We start from the raw sequence: 9,515 nt of genomic DNA on the forward strand, positions 1-9,515 counted from the left end.
GGATCCTTCCTCGCTCTGTGGAATAGGACAGGATCCCAGGCAAACAGTGTCAGCAATGCACTGAATGAAAGCGCCTCACTGGGTATCTGTGGAGACACAGGCACTGCTTAGTGTAGGGGACCCCCTGTATCTGCGGCCAGAGATGTGCTCTGCACTATGAGTGATCAGGAGACACTGGGCCTGTCTATCCCCATGGCTTACAGTGCTTATTTGCAGTGGAGCTGCATTTGCTGGACCAGACCACTCACAGCACAAGGTACCCTAAGGGACAGGCCCTTGCTCCCCCATTCCTAATGCTACAGAGCATACAAGGATCTTTGTAAGCCACAAATGCTATGCATGAGGAAAGTTTAAAAGTAAACGTATTCTCAATTTTCCTAAAGATAAAAACCAACCTTGTTTTGGAATCAAGACTCTTCTATACCCCAGGCTAGCCTGGGGTCCACTACTGAGTCCAGGCTGGCCTTAGATCCATCATTGCACTGCCCCTGCTCGTGGAATGCTGAGATTATAAGCCATGCACCACCATACCAGGTCAATTATTTATTTATTTTCTTATTTATCTATTGAGACAGGGTCTCACTATATAGCCTTGGCTGGCTTAGAATTTGCTATGCAGAACATGTTGGCCTTGAACTCACAGAGTTCCACCTGTCTTTGCCCCCTAAGTGCTGGGGTTATGAATGTGAGCCACCATACCTGACTATTTATTTATTTTGAGCTAGGGTCTTGCTACATTGCCCTGGCTGAGTTGGTACTAGATACCCTAGGCTGACCTCAAACTCATGTTAGCCTCCTGCCTCAGCCCCTAAAATTCACAGATTACAGGCAGGCGCCATCACATCTGGCATTTTTTATTTTTTTATTTTTTTTTTTGAGGTAGGGTCTTACTCTAGCTCAGGCTGACCTGGAATTCACTATGTAGTCTCAGAGTGACCTCGAACTTGCATCAATCCTCCTACCTCTGCCTCCCAAGTGCTAGGATTAAAGGCAGAGGTAGGAGGATCACTGTGAGTTCAAGGCCACCCTGAGACTACATATTGAATTCCAGGTCAGCCTGGGCTAGAGTGAGACTCTATCTCGAAAAAACAAAAAAAAAGTAAATAAAAAAAAAATTGGCCTGTATCACACTTCCTTAGCCATCTTCTTCCAAAGTAGCTATCAAATAAAGTAAAAGCTGACCCTTGGTATTTGCAGAAGGTTAGCTTCAAGACCCCTTCCCTCCCAGATACCCAAATGGAAAAAGATCAAATCATAAATGTTGGCGGGGATGTGGAAAAAAAGGAACCCTACTACACTGCTGGTGGGAATGCAATCTGGTCCAGCCATTGTGGAAAACAGTGTGGAGGTTCCTAAAACAGCTAGAGATTGATCTACCATATGACCCAGCTATAGCACTCCTAGGCATATATCCAAAGGACTCATCTCATTTCCTTAGAAGTACATGCTCAACCATGTTTATTGCTGCTCAATTTATAATAGCTGGGAAATGGAACCAGCCTAGATGTCCCTCAACAGATGAGTGGATAATGAAGATGTGGCACATTTATACAATGGAGTTCTACTCAGCAGTAAAGAAAAATGAAGTTATGAAATTTGCAGAAAAATGGATGGACCTGGAAAGGATTATACTAAGTGAGGTAACCCAGGCCCAGAAAGCCAAGCGCCACATGTTCTTTCTCATATGTGGATCCTAGCTACAGATGATTGGGCTTCTGCGTGAGAATGAAAATACTTAATAGCAGAGGCCAGTAAGTTAAAAAAGAGACATAAAGGGAAGAGAAAGGAAGGGAGGAGGGTACTTAATAGGTTGATATTGTATATATGTAAGTACAATGACTGTGATGGGGAGGTAATATGATGGAGAATGGAATTTCAAAGTGGAAAGCGTGGGGGGTGGGGAGGGAGGGAATTACCATGGGATTTTTTTAATAATCATGGAAAATGCTAATAAAAGCATTTAAAAAAAGTAGGATAAAATAAAATAAAGAAAAAAAAAGAAAAAGATCAAGTCCCTTAATTAAATGGCACAGTAGTTACATATAACCTAAGCCCATCTTCCCATAAATTTTTATTTTTCAGTACTGGGGATGAAACATAGTGTCTAGTCTAGCACATGCTCAGCAAGCACTACAATAATATGGTATGTCAACAGCCCTTCCCACACACTTTATCTCCAGATTACTAATAATACCTAGTGCAATATAAGTGTTATGTAAACAGTTGTTACACTGCACTGCTCGTGAATAAGGACCAGGTAAACAAGTTCAGTCAGGATTTTTTCTTTCTTTCTTTCTTTCTTTTTTTTGAGATAAGCCCAACAGACTTACTTATTTACTTCAGAGAGAGAGAGAGATGCAGAGAGAGACAGGGAGAGAGAGAGAGAATGAGGGAGAGAGAGTGGGCATGCCAGGGCCTCCAGCCACTGCAAACGAACTCCGGACAGATGCACCACCTTGTGCATCTGGCTTACGTGGGTTCTGGGGAATCGAACCAGGGTCCTTTGGCTTTGCAAGCAAACCCCTTAACCACTAAGCCATCTCTCCAGCCCCCTTTTATCCCTTTTCAAAAGATGTTTTATTTTTTATTTATTAGAGACAGAGAGAGGGGGAGGAGGGAGAGAGGAAGAGAGAGAGAGAGAATGCCAGGGTCTCTAGCCACTTCAAACAAACTCCAGATACATGTGCCACCATGTGCATCTGGGTTAAGTAGGACCTGGAGAATCAAGCCTGGGTCCTTAGGCTTCACAGGCAAATGTTTCCATCCCTCTTTTTTAAAATTTAATTTTATTTATTTGAGAAAGAGGTAGATGAGGGGAGGGGAGAGAACGGGTACACCAGAGTCTTCAGCCATTGTAAACCTCTAGATTCTTGTGCCACCTTGTGCATCTCGCTTATGTAGGTCTTGGGGAATCAAAACCTGGGTATTTCGCTTCTCAGGGAAATGTCTTAACCACTAAGCCACCTCTCTAGCTCCCCACCTCTTTTGTTTATTTTTATTTATTTATTTGAGAGTGACAGAGAGAAGGAGGCAGAGAGAATGGGCGTGCCAAGGCTTCCAGCCACTGCAAACGAACTCCAGACGCGTGCGCCCCCTTGTGCATCTGGCTAACGTGGGACCTGGGGAACCGAGCCTCGAACCGGGGTCCTTAGGCTTCACAGGCAAGCGCTTAACCGCTAAGCCATCTCTCCAGCCCTAGCTCCCCCCTTTTTTACGTGAGAAAGAGAGAGAGAGAATTGGTGCACCAGGGCCTCTAGCACCACTGACGCATGCGTCCCCTTGTGTGCATGTGCAACCTTGTGTGCTTGCGTCACTTTGTGCATCTGGCTTATGCGGTACCTGCAGAGTTGACCATGAATCTTTAGGCTTCACAGGCAAGAGCCTTAATGGCTAAGTCATCTCTCATCTCTCCAGCCCTTGTTTTGTTTTTTTGTTTTTTGTTTTTTTTTTTTTTTTGCAGGCTGGGTCTCACTGTAGCCCTGTCTGACCTGGAATTCACACTATAGTCCAGATTGGCCTCAAACTCATGGTGTGGTAATCCTCTGACTTCAGCCTCCCAAATGCTGGGATTAAAGGTATGTACCACCATGCCAAGTTCAAGGTTGCATTCAAAATATATATATCTGCTGGGTGTGGTGACGCACGCCTTTAATCCCAGCACTCAGGGGGGCAGAGGTAGGAGGATCACCATGAGTTTGAGGCCACCCTGAGACTACACAGTGAATTCCAGGTCAGCCTGGGCTAGAGTGAGACCCTACCTTGAAAACCAAAAGAATTGTCATCTGGGTGTCCTGGTGCATGCCTTTAATTCCAGCACTCAGGAAGCAGAAGTAGGAGGGATCCCCATGTTTTCGAGGCCACCTTGAGACTACATAGTGAATTCCAAGTCAGCCTAGGCTAGAGTGAGACCCTACCTCAAAACATCCTCCCCCCAAATTGTCCTTCTTATTTATTTGAGAGAGAGAAAGATAGGCAAGAAAGAGAGAGAATGGGCACACGATGGTCTCCGGTAATTGCAAATGAACTCCAGACGCATGCAGCACTTTGTGCAACCTGAACTAGTATATTTACAGACTCCAATGAAACATCAAAGAAGGGGAGACTGAGATTTGAGATTTGAGGCTAGCCCATGACTTTGGGTCTTGCCTCTCCTTAAGCTGTGGCTGTCACTATACATCCTGGCTATCACTGAGTTACTACAAACTGGAGATGGTCAGCCCGTGAGAGAAGGGATGCCCAGACACCTTCCCAACCCATCAGCTCACCAGGGGTTGTGGTCAATCCCATCCAGCCTTCGGGCCTGCAGCTGTTTGGCCATGATGAACTGGAGACAGAGAAGTGAAGGCCTGTGTGAGAGTCATTCAGGTGTGGAGCCTGCCCACAGCCCCAGAGAGTGGCTTTAAAGGCCACAACCCCACCCTCTATTTTCCAGAAAGAGGTGGAGACCTGGGCTCTGGGAAGGTGGATAAGTTGCAGCAGGCTGTCCCAGCCTGTCCCTCTAGGCATCTGTCAGGGATCTACCAGCCACCAAACTCTACCACCCACTTGCAGGGCCGTGCATCCCAGTTCCAGTTCTGTGCATCCTGATGGTCAGATTACAGGATGAGTCAGGAGGGGATGAGGACTAAGAAGGAGAGGCAGGAGGTGAGAAAGACTTCTGAGGCCAAATGTCTTCCTAGGCTTGCCATGGGTTACTCAGAATGGTTGGGCGTGGTGGCAGAATGATCTGGCTTGGGTCCCCTCCCCCCTTTTTTCCCTTTTGCAGACAAGCAAACAAGTGCCTTAAACTCTGAGCCATCTCTCCACCCCTTTTGTTTGTTTGTTTGTTTTGGTTTTTCCAGGTAGGGTTTCACTCTAGTCCAAGTTGATGTGGAATTCACTATGCCATCTCAGAGTGGCCTCCAACTCCCGGTGCTCCTCCTACCTCTGCCTGAGTGCTGGGATTGAAGGTGTGCGCCACCACGCCCAGCTCCATCCTTTTCAAATTTTTACTTATTTATTTGTTTTGTTTTTTTCGAGGTAGGGTCTCACTCTAGCCCAGGCTGACCTGGAATTCACTACGTAGTCTCAGGGTGGCCTTAAGCTCATGGAGATCCTACCTCTGCCTCCTGAGTGCTGGGATTAAAGGTGTGCGCCACCACGCCCAGCTGGCTTGGCCCCTTTTACAGATGGGAGTGTGGGAGCTCTGTGGGGTTGAGATGTCCAAGGTCACATGACAAAAATCACTCAAACTCAGTCCTGTTGATCTGAAACTATGTTGTAATTCGGGTTCCACAGCACCAGTGGGTAGCAGAGACAGGTCACTTCCATTCTGCCACCACCTGCTGTGGCCAGTAGTGAACTCCTGCTGTGAATCACAATCTGCTCAGTCCCCAGAGGTGACAGGCTCATCCTGATATTGCACGTGAGGACATAAGATCAGAGGCTCAGGATGGGCAAAAGGTCAGAGAAGTTGACAAGGGCTCTATCACAGAGTCAGCACCAGGCTCTGCCCTGGAGAAACATGGTGGGTCTTTGCCAGCTCTGCCTACTGTCCCTCGAATGGGTCTCTGAGGTGGTGGTATCACAGGGCCTAGTACTCAAGGCACACACTAGCACAGCTTTGTTAGGACCCAAATGTCAGGGCTTTGGTAGTGTGGTTAACATATAAATTGTACTTCTTTCTAATAATTACTTTTCAAATTTTCTAAAGCATTCTTTGCTTCTTTTGTTTTGAGGCCCAGGCTGACCTAGAACTCACTCGATAGCTCAGGCTGGCCTTGAAATCACAGAGAAGCTCCTGTCTCAGTTTGCCCAGCCCTGCATTCCAGGTTTGAACTACACCTGGCTAAATAGTTTACTTCTTCTTCTTTTTTTTTTTTTTTTTCAAGATAGGGTCTTGCTCTAGCACAAGCTGTAGTCTCAGGATGGCCTTGAACTCCTCCTACCTCTGCCTCCCTGACTGCTGGGATTAAAGGCGTGCACCGCCATGCCCACCTTCAGCGCCCATCTTTGAGCTTATACATATCGCCATCAACCAACCAACAGTTGCTGAGCACCCCCTGACTGTACCCCAAACGCTGGGCTGGCAGTGGGCTGGTGGGAGCAGCGTGGCAGCAGCACGTGCCGACGACCCATGCAGAGCTCTAAGCTCCGGACTGAAGAAGCAGGGCCGCGGGAGGGTGACCACCAGCAGCAGCGAGGAGAGACCTACTGAGGCAGGCTCATGCACAGCCCGAAGCCAAGCCCAAGCTGGAGCCCAGGAGCCCCTGGCCAGGAAGATGGCAGACTGGTGGGCAGGACACTTACAGTCTGGTGCAAGTACCGGACGAATGAGCCTCTGGCCTTCTTTCCTGAGAGTGGCCCCAGCAGGTGCACTGAGATGGCTGCTGCGCTCTGGAACATGCCTCCCAGATCCACCGGCACTGTGGACTTCCCCTCAGGGGCACAGAAGGGCCTAGGCCAGAAAATGGCTCCAATAGGAACTCGGGTCCCACACAGTTCTGAGGATGATGACGACAGCAACAACAACATAATTGTGTGTCAGGCTGGCACCAGACGTTTCAGTGCATGTCCATCCCACTTAGTCACCTCAGTCCCAAACACCTCCAGTGACAAAGTATCCCAGGTGGAGACAATGTTCCAACGCTCGCAGACGTACCCCTGCCATTACTGCTGCTGTCAACGATCATATGATCATACCCTTGGACTGCTACAATACAGAGAGCCTGGAGGACTTGCTAAAGAACACCACAGGGATGCAAACCACAATTCACACTGATGGAAACTCTACTGAAAGGGGCTCTGCTTCTTCCATAACTGAAAAGCAAAGAAAAGAAAGCTGGGAACTGGGCAGGGTGGCTCACATCTGCAATCCTAGGCACTTAGGAGGCAGAGGCAAGAGGATGGCCTCAAGTTCAAGGCCATCTTGGCCTACATAGTAAACTCCAGGATAGCTTGGGCTACATAATGAAATTGTCTCAAAAATTCCAGAAGAGGGCTGAAGAGATGGCTTAACAGTTAAGGTGCTTGCCTGCAAAGCCAAAGGACCCAGGTTTCATTCATCTAGGACTCACGTAAGCCAGATGCACAAGGGGGTGCATGCATCTGGAATTCGCTTGCAGTGGCTTAGGGCCCTGGCATGCACATTCTTTCTCTCTCTCTCTCTCTACTTGCCTATTTCTGTATCTCTCCCTCTCTCAAATAAATTAAAAAAAAATATTTTTTTAAAAATTACATAAGAGGGGGCTGGAGACATGACTAAGTGGTTAAGGAGCTTGCCTGCAAAAAACTACCCAAGTTTGATTCCCCAGTACCCACATAAAGCCAGGTGCACAAAAGGGGTGCATGTATCTGGAGCTCATTTGCAACAGCTGAAGACCCTGGTGTGCCTTGTCTCTCTGTCTCTCCTCCTTTCAAATAAATAAATAAAAATGCTTTCTTTAAAAATCCAGGAGGGCTGGAGGGATGGCTTAGTGGTTAAGGCACTTGCCTGCGAAGCCAAAGGACCCAAGTTCGATTCCCCAGGAACCACACATGCATCTGGAGTTGGTATGCAGTGGCACCTGATGCACCCATTCTCTCTCTTTCCTTCTCTCTCTCCCTCTCTCTGTCTCAAATAAAAATTTAAAAAATTTCTTTTAAAAAAATTGCAGGAGAGAGAGAGGAGAGGGAGGGGAAGAAAGGAAGAAAAAGCTAGGGAGCACTATAGATTTTAAAAAGATTTAGTCATGGGGGCTGAAGAGATGGCTTCACGATTAAGTGCTTGCCTATGAAGCCTAACAACCTCAGTTCAAGGCTCAATTCCCCAGGACCCACGTTAGCCAGATGCACAGGAGGGCGCACGCGTCTGGAGTTCGTTTGCAGTGGCTGGAAGCCCTGGCACGCCCATTCTCTCTCTGTGTCTGCCTCTTTCTTTCTGTCGCTCTCAAATAAATAAATAAATAAATAAATTTTATATATATATAAAAAGATTTAGTCACGGAACAAGAGCCACCACATCAGCAGCAGCAGCGGTGGTGGTGGCAGTGACCTCCCCCACTGTCACTGTCCCGCTGTCCTGTGGGGCAGGAGGAGTGGGGGGTGGCAGGGATGGTGCAGCTGGACTAAACAAGTCACTTGCGGGTATTTTATGCATGGGGTTTGTAAGGAAGGAGATGACTGTCGCTACTAACATGATCTCTCTGACAGTGCATATGGTGTAGTGTGCAAGTATTTTCAAAGAAGGTACTATATTTACAAGACTGCTGCAGATACGAACACAGCAAGCCACTCAAACAGGAAGCAGTGACTGTTGCAGGTCCAAGTGCGAAAGCATCCCTGGCTGCTTCCTCAAGCCTCTCATGGGGCGGGGGGGGGGGGGGGGGGGGGGGGCTTGGACCACTCATCGAATTGAAGACCAGCGAAGCTGAGTCAAGAAACCCACCCTTTCCGACTGTAGGCTGTAGGGTTCAGAAGACTGGGTGAATGCCATTGAGTTTGTTCCTGGGCAGCCCTACTGTGGCCGCACAGCCCCTTCCTGCGCCGAAGCACCCCTGCAGGGCTCAGTGCCCAAGGAAGAGTCAGAGAAGGAGCAAACTGCTGTGGAAACAGCTTTGCCCCTATGCTGCAGTGGGAGAGAGCTGCTATGGGGAGAAATGCGTGTATGTCCACAGAGACCCCTGTGACGTGTGCGGCCTTCGGGTCCTATACCCCAGAGACGCGGCCCAGCGGTCACAGCACATAAAACCTTGCATTGAAGCCATGGGAAGGACATGGCGCTCTCTTTGGCTGTGCAGCGCACTAAGGACATGGCGTGCGGGATCTGCATGGAGGTGGTCTATGAGAAAGCCAATGCCAGCAAGCGCCGCTTTGGGATCCTAGCCAACTGCAACCACACCTACTGTCTCAAGTGTATTCACAAGTGGAGGAGTGCTAAGCAATTTGAGAGCAAGATCATAAAGTGAGACTCCTCCTCGCTCTTCGTTTGTGCTTTCTATTTTGGGGAAGAATTTAGTATCTTGTGCCAACTTTCAACCAGAAGGACCACATTTAAATGCATGCATTTTATCTTGAACCTGGGATATTCTAATTGGGATTTCACATTTGTATTGCAGCTAGCTGCTAGGTTAGTTTGGCCTTCTTATTTGAATGAGGACACCCTATGTATCAGTAGAATCTCCATGCTTTGTCTGAGGAGATTGTGTTTAATGGATTAGTCAGTTCAGGCTCCGTGAACAAACTTATCTAGCTCTGAATGTATGTTTCCTGGTGTTTTACATTTTCCACTTTCCTATTCCATCCATTAAGCTAGCCAATAATCCACCATCCTTTAAAAAGATTGTCCTCATAACTGAACAAAAACTACTACGTAATCTAAACAGAGTAAAGTTACAAGAAATAAATTTATTTAAACAACAACAACAAAAAAAGATTCAGTCAGGCATAATGGCACACACCTTTAATTCCAGCATTCAGGAAGCAGTGGAATTCACTATGTAGTTTCGGGTGGCCTCCAACTCACAGCAATCCTCCTACCTCTGCTTTCTGAGTGCTGG

General features: G+C 47.6%; 1 pseudogene; it reads left to right on the top strand.

The window, feature by feature from the left end:
* The first annotated feature begins 8,095 nt into the window (after positions 1-8,095).
* On the top strand, positions 8,096-8,927 carry LOC123455958 (annotated as a pseudogene).
* Positions 8,928-9,515: the final 588 nt, after the last annotated feature.

Source organism: Jaculus jaculus, chromosome 1 (genome assembly GCF_020740685.1).
Source record: "Jaculus jaculus isolate mJacJac1 chromosome 1, mJacJac1.mat.Y.cur, whole genome shotgun sequence".
In the NCBI taxonomy this organism is placed as follows: Eukaryota; Metazoa; Chordata; class Mammalia; order Rodentia; family Dipodidae; genus Jaculus; species Jaculus jaculus.